Raw genomic sequence first — 10,025 nt, 5'->3', positions numbered from 1 at the left:
CCCACGAACGGGAGGAAAGAGAACTGCAGGAATCCCACGAACGGGAGGAAGCTAATCAAAGAGTAATTCAGGAATTGAGAGACCAGGTAGAGAACACACAAAGATCACTAAAGGCATTCATGGAATCCATTAACAAAGAGCTGAAAGAAGTCAGGGAGACCACAAAGGGAATGCTGAATGGAACCCAACAGAAGGAATGGGAGTCCAAAGAAACCATAACCAATCAACTAAGTGATTTGAGAACTAACACTGAACACCAAATTAAGGAATTAAAGAAATTCATACAAGACCTAAAACAGAGCTTCAACAAAGAACTTGAAGCCATCAAAGCTGACCAATTAGAAGGAAAAGAGATAAAAAACAAAGTAGAGAGTCTTGACAGCAGGTTAGACCATACAGAAGATCGAATCTCAGGGATTGAAGACAGCCTAGATATTATAGAGAAAGAACATACAACCATCCAAGACAAGTCCAAGAAGTATGATAGATCTATCCAACAACTGGAAGACACCATCAGAAGGCCTAATCTAAGGATAATGGGTGTAGAGGAGCACCTAGAAACAGAAGTTAATGGTCTAGGAAATTTGTTTAACACGATCCTAGCAGAGAACTTCCCAAACATACAAAAAGATAGGCCTATTCAGATACAAGAAGCTTTTAGAACCCCAAATAGACCAGACCAGAATAGGACATCCCACTGTCACATTATCATACACACAGGATCAACTCAGACCAAGGAAAAGATCCTTAAAGCTGTCAAGGAGAAAAGGGTAATCACCTATAAAGGGAAACCAATTAGAATCACCTCAGATTTCTCAGCAGAGACAATCAAAGCAAGAAGAGCCTGGAATGATGTATGCCATGCCCTAAAAACAAACAACTATCAACCAAGAATACTGTACCCAGCTAAATTCTCCTTCATAACTGAAGGCCAAATAAAAACCTTCCATAGCAAAGAAAAATTGAAACAATACATCTCCACCAAACCAGCCCTACAAAAGAATCTTAAAGATGTCCTAAACATATAAAACCAACAAGACCGCAACAAAGGCCAAGAAACTGCACCCAAACTGAGAATCGAAGAACCATAGGAAGAACCCAGTTTTCGCAGCCCCCAAGAAGGTGGATAACATGGCAGAAACTCCCAAATACCTCTCAGTCCTATCTCTTAATGTTAACGGACTGAACTCTCCAATTAAGCGACATAGACTGTCTAGTTGGATTAAAAAACAAGACCCTTCTATCTGCTGCCTGCAGGAGTCACATCTTACCCGTAAAAACAAACACATTTTCAATGTTAAACGCTGGAACAAAATCTACCAAGCAAACGGCCCCCATAAACAGGCTGGAGTTGCAATCTTAATATCAGATAAAATAGACTTCAAATTAAAATTCGTGAGAAGAGATAAAGAAGGTCGCTACATACTAATTAAAGGATCACTCCTTCAAGAGGATATTACAATTCTAAATATCTATTCGCCAAACAATGGAGCACCCAAATTTATCAAAGAAACACTACTTTCCCTCAAATCCCATATAGATCCAAAGACATTAATTGTTGGGGATTTTAACACACCACTCTCCCCACTAGATAGATCAACTCGGCAAAAACTCAACAGAGAAACCCCAGATCTAAACAGCTCCATAGATCAATTCGATTTCACAGACATCTACCAAACATTTCACCCAGCAGCATCAGAATACACGTTTTTCTCAGCAGCACATGGAACGTTTTCTAAAATAGACCACATTTTAGGCCACAAAGCAAACTTGTCTAAATTCAGAAACATTGAAGTTATACCTTGCATTCTCTCTAACCACAAGGGAATAAAATTAGAACTCAACACCAAAAGCCACCAAAGAAAGTCCGGTATCACATGGAGGCTGAACAACACACTGCTGAATCAAGAGTGGGTCATGAAGAGATTAGAAAGGAAATTCAAATGTTCATGCTATTCAACAAAAATGAACACACAAATTACCAGCTCCTCTGGGACACAGCAAAGGCAGTACTCAGAGGCAAGTTTATAGCTCTGAGCTCCTACATCAACAAATTGGAGATATCTGAAACTAGCAATTTAATGACACATCTAAATCTCCTTGAAAAAGAGGAGCAAGATAAACCCCAATCCAGTAGACGGAAAGAAATAATCAAAATTAAATCAGAATTAAATGAATTAGAATCCAAAAAAACTATAGAAAGAATCAACAAAACAAAGAGTTGGTTCTTCGAAAAACTTAACAAAATTGACAGACCCTTAGCAAATCTTATCAGAAAAAGAAGAGAACACACCCAAATTAATAAACTCAGAGATGAGAATGGAAACATCACCAGAGAAACAACCAAGATTCAGAACATTATAAGGGAATACTTCTCAAAACTTTATGCTAATAAGTTTGAGAACTTGACAGAAATGGACCTTTTCCTAGCTAATATTGACATGCCAAAACTAAACCAAGATGAGTTAAACCAGCTTAACAGGCCCATATCAAGCATTGAAATAGAAACAGCAATAAGAGACCTCCCAGCTAAGAAAAGTCCGGGACCAGATGGTTTTACAGCGGAATTTTACAAGGCCTTCAAAGCAGAGCTCACACCAATACTCCTCCAACTCTTCAATGAAATTGAAAGAGAAAGCTCACTACTGAACACATTCTATGAAGCCATCATAACCCTCATCCCAAAACCAGGCAGGGACTCATCAAAGAAAGAGAACTATAGACCCATTTCTTTGATGAACATTGATGCAAACTTCTCAACAAAATTTTGGCCAATCGACTTCAACAATTCATCCAAAAAATCATACACCACGATCAAACAGGATTCATTTCAGGGATGCAAAGCTGGTTCAATATACGCAAATCAATTAATATTATTCATCACATCAACAGGAACAAGAATAAGAACCACATGGTTATCTCAATAGATGCAGAAAAAGCATTCGACAAGATCCAACACCCCTTTATGATGAAGGTTTTGGAAAAATTAGGAATCCATGGAACATTCCTCAATACAATAAAGGCTGTATATGACAAACCTACAGCCAGCATTATACTCAGTGGTGAAAAACTAAAGCCATTTCCTCTTAACTCAGGAACAAGACAAGGATGCCCACTCTCTCCACTTCTCTTCAATCTAGTATTAGAATGCCTAGCTACAGCAATAAGACAAGATGCAGACCTAAAGGGGATCCAAATAGGAAAAGAAGAAATAAAACTCTCCCTCTTTGCAGATGACATGATCTTGTATCTAAAGAATCCCATAGACTCCACTCCCAAATTACTCAAGCTGATTCAAAACTTTGGCAAAGTAGCAGGTTATAAAATTAACCCCCCAAAAATCAATGGCTTTTCTGTATGCCAACAATGAGAAAAGTGTGGCTGAAATAAGGAAAGCAACTCCATTTGTAATAGCCCCACAAAAAATAAAATACCTAGGAATTAACTTAACTAAAGAAGTGAAGGACCTCTATGATGAAAACTTTAAAATCTTGAAAAAGGAAATCAACACAGAACTTAAAAAATGGCAAAACCTCCCATGCTCCTGGATTGGAAAGATTAACATCGTGAAAATGGCAATACTTCCCAAGGCTATCTACAAATTCAACGCAATACCTATCCAAATTCCAACCTCACTCTTCAAGGAAATAGAAAAGGCAATCTAAAAATTCATATGGAACAATAAAAGACCCCGAATAGCAAAAACGCTCCTGAATGGAAAGAACACTGCTGGAGGAATATCAATACCAAACTTCAAACTCTACTATAAAGCCATAGTAATCAAAACAGCTTGGTATTGGCATAAGAACAGACCTCAGGACCAATGGAATAGAATTGAAAACCCAGAAATGAACCTACAGACCTATAGCCATCTAATCTTCGATAAGGGAGCTAAAACAATAGAATGGAAGAAAGACAACCTCTTCAGTAAATGGTGCTGGCAAAATTGGTTAACTACATGTAGAAAACTTAAGCTAGATCCTTATATATCACCCTGCACCAGAATCAACTCCAAATGGATCAAAGACCTTGAACTCAAAGCAGACACTCTGAAAACATTACAGGATGGAATAGGAGAAACCCTAGGTCTCCTTGGCTCAGGCCGAAATTTTCTGTATAGAGACCCGGAAACACAACAAATCAAAGAAAAGTTGGACAAATGGGATTGCATAAAGTTGCAGAGCTTCTGCAGGGCAAATGACATAGCTAGCAAGATCAATAGAAAGCCCACGGACTGGGAGAAGATCTTTACTAGCCATACAACGGACAAGGGTCTCATATCTAAAATATACTTGGAACTCAAAAAATTAAACCCCCCAAAAACAAATCCTCAAAGAAACAACTGCCCAATAAATATGTGGGCGAAAGACTTAAAGAGAAACTTCTCTGAAGAAGAAAGAAGGATGGCCAATAGACACATGAAGAAATGTTCAACATCCCTAGCCATAAAAGAAATGCAAATCAAAACAGCATTGAGATATCACCTCACCCCAGTTAGAACGGCAAAAATCAAGAACTCTAACAACAACAGATGCTGGAGGGGATGTGGACAGAAAGGAACCTTACTTCATTGTTGGTGGGAATGTAAACTTGTTCAACCACTTTGGAAAGCAGTATGGAGGTTCCTCAAAAGACTTCACATAGAGCTCCCCTATGACCCAGCAATCCCACTTTTGGGCATTTACCCTAATGTTTACAAACAAGACCACACTAAAGCTACCAGCACAACTCTGTTTATTGCACCATTATTTACCATAGCTAAGATATGGAACCAACCCAGATGCCCCTCAGTAGATGAATGGATCAAGAAAATGTGGTATATATACACAATGGAATTCTATGCCTCCATCAGAAAGAATGACATTGCCCCATTTGTTAGGAAATGGAAAAACTTGGAAAAAATTATATTAAGTGAAGTAAGCCAGGCCCAAAGAAATGTAGGTCCCATGGTTTCCCTTATTTGTAATATCTAGTATATGTATGAGTCAAGCGGAAAAGGTCAGATAATGTGATGTCAGGAAAATGAACCCTTAGATGTGTATTTTAATGTTTTTTTCTTTCATGCATGTGTTTCTAACACATTTATAAGATTATCTCTTTGCTGCTTTGTATGTCCCTCCCCCACAGTATAACCCCTGCTTTCACTATATTTGATGTCAGTATAACTTGTGGAGGAGATGGGGAAAAACCAGTTGTTTAAGGATACAGGTGGACCTGTTGCAACAATGAGAAGTACAAGTTGTCATGTCCAAAACGAGCTTTACAACGTTGGTGCGGGTGGGGGGGGGGTGGAGGGGGGGAAGGGGGGGAAGGAGAAGGATTGGGATTGGGGGGGAGGGGGGAGGCTGGGAAGGGATGTGAAGGGTAAACAAAGGAGGAGGCTGCAATGCTTGGTAAGAAATGTACGCATTATCCTGCCCATGTAACTGTAACTCCTCTGTACAGTATGTTCACAAATAAAATTAAATTAAAAAAAAAGATTTTATGCAAAGTTTACAATGACATTTTTCTTTTAAATGTTTACCTAGGAATCATTTAGGTTTAGAGACAAGTTTCAGGACAATAAAATGTCACTCAGCTTCCTCTGTTAGTTTTGACAGATGAGTTCTGTACTTGTGCAATACTAAGAACTGAATTTCCAACTTGAATGAATTTTCCTATTAATGTACTTTTGTGTTTCAGGCTCAAATCGAGTATCACATTGTGTTTAGCCCTCATGTCTCCTTAGTATGACCTGTATGTGACATTTTTTCTATCCTATTTTTCATACTCTGGATAGTGATTTTCAGGAGTTGTGGTTAGGATCTCGTCCCACATCTCTGAGTTTGGTCATGTCTGATGTTTGCCTCATGATTTGATTGTACTACTTGGTTTTAAAGCAAACCACAAAGGTGAAGGGCTCAACTCTCCATGTCACATCAAGGAATGTGTAATAAGATGTCTTATCACTGGCTACCTGGGATCAACATCCTATCACTGACAGGTTTTTTGTTTTTTGGTTGTTTTTTTTTTTTGCTGTAAAGTTAATTTTTCCTTTACTACTTGAGGGGGAAGTGTACATATATGTATTATTGCAAAGTCATAGGTATAGGAGGTATATCACTTCTCTCCAGTTATTAAATCATTTCTTTGTATTTGTTTGATTATGTAGTAATACAAAACAAATGCTTTCCCCCCCCCAAGTGTACAAAACAAATGCTTTTCACCCTCCCCACCCCCCCCAGTGTACAAATGAAACTGACTTTCTAGAATCATCTGCAGGCTGAGAATTTCATACTAGCTAGTATGCAGTATGAGGAGATGGTTTGCTCCATTCCTCCTTGCTCCAGTTCAATCATAAGCCTTAATGTTTGAGTTCATGAAAACCCCCCAAAACCAAAAAACTACTATTGTAAAGTCAGATCAGAAAGCCTGGCCTATTTTATTTAGCTAGTCAGAAAGATCTCCTTGAGACCCTGAGATCTGAGTTTTGAGAAGCCGCTAAGCCATGACAGAGGGTTTTCAGCAGAACTAGCAAGTACAAATGTCCTGAGGCAGAGAGAATGGAACCAGAGGTGCCTCAAAAACAGGGAGGGAGGGGAGGAAGACGAGATCAGAGAAGAACAATAGCAGCCAAGATCCCACTACAGGCCTTCTGGGCCCAGGGAGGGAGAGCCTGCCTGGTGTGTTAGCCATGGGTCCAGTGGAGAGCCAGGGGAAGGGCAGTGGCTGGGGCTTTGGGGTGGACTGGGATCAAGGGATGTTAGGAGGATGAAGTGGGGTGATGTAGGCGGGTCTCTCGGATGTGCTCTGCCTCCTGGACACCCTCACTCACTGCACCCTCTCTCCTGACAGACACAGGGAGGCTGGACTGGACTGCAGGGATGGGGGGGGGGGCAGTTAGGAGGGAGTTGCAGTCATACAGGAGAGGAATGGGGGCGGCTGCAGGGGTGGGAGATGCCCAGGTAACGCGGCATGGTGACATCTGCGGTGTAACCTGGTGTCTCCTTGTTTCTGCAGATAGCCTCTGCCGCCACGTTAGCTGTACCCAGCCCCCAATAACAGATCTAGCTAAGTCGAAGCCCCTTCATTCAGACTATCTCCCTGCCCGGGACACCAAATGCCCAGTGACTTAAGCTGCTACCCATTCAAAAACACCTCAGAGAAATTGGAGCTTATGAATCCAAATCCAAGGTATGTTGGTTTAAGGCCAGTGTGGGACAGCAAGGTTTGGGAGGAGTGGGAAGGTTAACCTGATCACATTAAAAGAGCAGTAACATTTCACTGGTTACATCTACCATGCCCTAAGTATGAATATGAGTTGTTCATCTAAATCATATCGTAGAGCTAGATGCAATGGTTCATGCCTGTAATCCTGACTAGTCAGGAGACATACCTGGAAAATCAGTGTTTGATGTTAGTCTGGGCAATTTGCAAGACACCCTATCAACTAACAAAAAGCTGGATATGTTGGTCTTTTTTTTTTTTTTTGTCGGTCATGGGGCTTGAACTCTGGGCCTGGGCACTGTCCCTCAGCTCTTCAGCTCAAGGCGAGCGCTCTACCACTTGAGCCACAGCGCCACTTCCAAAGCTGGATATGTTGGTACACACCTGTCACCCTAGCTACTCAGGAAAGCCTGGAACAAAAAAAAAAAAAAGAGACCCAATTTGAAAAACAACAAAAGCAAAATGGGTTGGGGATATGGCTCACATGGTAAAGCATCTGTCCAGCAAATTGGAAAACCTGACTTGAAATCTCAGGATGGCAAAAAAACAGAGGCTTTGTAATCTGACAGATAGGCACATGTGGACATATTTTTTTATTTTTTGGTGTGCTGAGAATTGATGCAACTTGTGCTTCATCTCCTTGGTTTTTTGAGAGGCTTCTGCTCTGTAATGTCACTGAAGCTGTCACTGAATTTGGAGTCACCCACCTCAGCTTCCCATTTGCTGAAATTAGAGGCATACAGATGACATGCAACCCCTAGCTCATTATCTCTGAGCCTTCATGAAAGTGCTGTTAAGTGGGATAGTATCTCATTGTTTACCACTTGGGGAGAGCACTAGTCTCTTCAGTTCATTTAAATTCAGGTTCATTTCTTCTTCCATTTCAGGGCTCCTGTGAACATGACCTATTATGACCCCGATGCCCTTAAAGTCAAGCTGGCTGCTCTGACAGCACATTGCTCTGCCAGAGTCTAACAGTTGGCAGAACCTGTGTACACTAGGTACAGACCAGCATCTCCGCCACACACCAGCCGAGTATACAGAACAAGTATTAGGTGACATAGTTTCCTGCCTTGGTTTACCACCCTGACCCCTAAATGTGATGCGCTAGAGAAGACCCCCATGAGCACCAAGTACAAATTGCTGCAGCCGCCTGGAAGTGTGGCATTAGCAGGTTTAGGGACCACAGCATGCAATAAAGAAAAGTAGAGCCTCCTCCATAGCCTTCCACCTAACTGTAGGCCCCTGGCTGCCCAGGACTGTGGCTGCTGCTCTTCCACTTGGGTCCTCGGTCTTCCTCTCCTGCTGAATTCTGGTTCCCAGGCCCTGCACCTGCTCCAACTCTTCCTTCTCTAGCAGCTGTGGCCACTGTGATCACTGTGTGTGCTACTTCCCAACCTCTCCATGCCACCTGCAACTACAATGAATGGGGCCAGGGCTTTCTGGAGAAACTAGAATGCTTTTCATATTCAGCTGTCATTTAGGGAATTGGTTACCATAAAAAGAAGACATCTTCCCCAGTATTGCTTCTGTCCCTCACGTGCAGACTTCAATGACAGGAATGACAAGAAAAGCCACCTTGCTCAGCAAGGTGGTGCAACCTGTAGACCGAGATTCCAGGGAAGGCTGAAGTGGGAGGATCTCCAGAGTCCAGATGTTCAAGATTTGTCATGGCAATGACAGTCCATCTCAAAGTTTAAGGGAGAAAAAAAGGTAGACAGAGACCAGACATTTCTTTTAATTTTTTAATTGTTATTATAAAGGTGATGTCTAGAGAGGTTACATTTATATCAGGTAAAGAGTATGCTTCTTTTTGAACAATGTCAACCCTTTCTCACTCTCACAGTTTTTCTCTGTGCTTAGACACTGTTTCTGAGCTCTTCAGCTCAAGGCTAGAGCTCTACCACTTGAGACATATACTACTTCTATTGGAGATAAAAGCCTCATGGACTTTCCTACCCAGGCTAGCTTTGAACTGCAATCCTCAGATATCAGCCTCCTGAATAGCTAGGATTACAGGTGTGAGCCACAAGTGCCTGGCCCCCAAAATTCTTTTGCTCAAGGCTAGCCCTCTACCACTTGTGTGCTACAGCACCACTCCCAACCTTTTCTGTAGTTAAGTGGAGATAAGAGTCTCACATTTTCCTGCTTGGGCTGGCTTTGAACTGGATCCTCAGATCTCAGCCTCCTGAGTAGCTAGGATTACAGGTGGGAGCTACCAGCACCCACCAGACATTGCTTGTAATGTATATTCCCTGGGTTTTATTTATTCTATGCTCTCCAGGTACCTGTTTTTGTCAATTAAACTACCTTTACAGAGCATATGAGATTTTCATGAAATAAACTTGTTGGAAAGCTTAAGTTGGAGATGGGTAAGTTCTATCTTGAAGACCTTCCTTTAGATAAAAACTTGAGTTTGTATTTCCCAGGGGTCATTTCACAGGTGTATGATCTTAAAATTTTTTCCTCACTCCCTTCCCTGTGCCTCATTGTCTATGTGTAAAGTGGGTTCTTACCACACTGTTGTAAAGACTAAGGGAGAAAATGCATCTGACAAAGCATTAATTTGTATTACAATGTTTAGGGGTAGACTAAATGGCTCATCCCTATAATCCCTGTTCCTGAGGAGGCAGATTGAGAGGACCACAGTTTGAGACTGGTCCCACACAAAAACTTGAGAGCCCCACCTGAGAAAGAACTAAAGGAAAAGCAGCTGGGAGTGTGACTCAAGTGGAAGCAGTTCCTGTCTTTTCTTTGGCATATTTGAATAGCTATCATAACCACTTCTGCACCTTGGGGCCATTATTAAATGAACACTA

The sequence above is a fragment of the Dipodomys spectabilis genome, unplaced genomic scaffold (genome assembly GCF_019054845.1).
Source record: "Dipodomys spectabilis isolate Male_0828 unplaced genomic scaffold, ASM1905484v1 ptg000043l, whole genome shotgun sequence".
Taxonomy (NCBI): domain Eukaryota; kingdom Metazoa; phylum Chordata; class Mammalia; order Rodentia; family Heteromyidae; genus Dipodomys; species Dipodomys spectabilis.
This window is presented reverse-complemented; position numbering follows the sequence as displayed.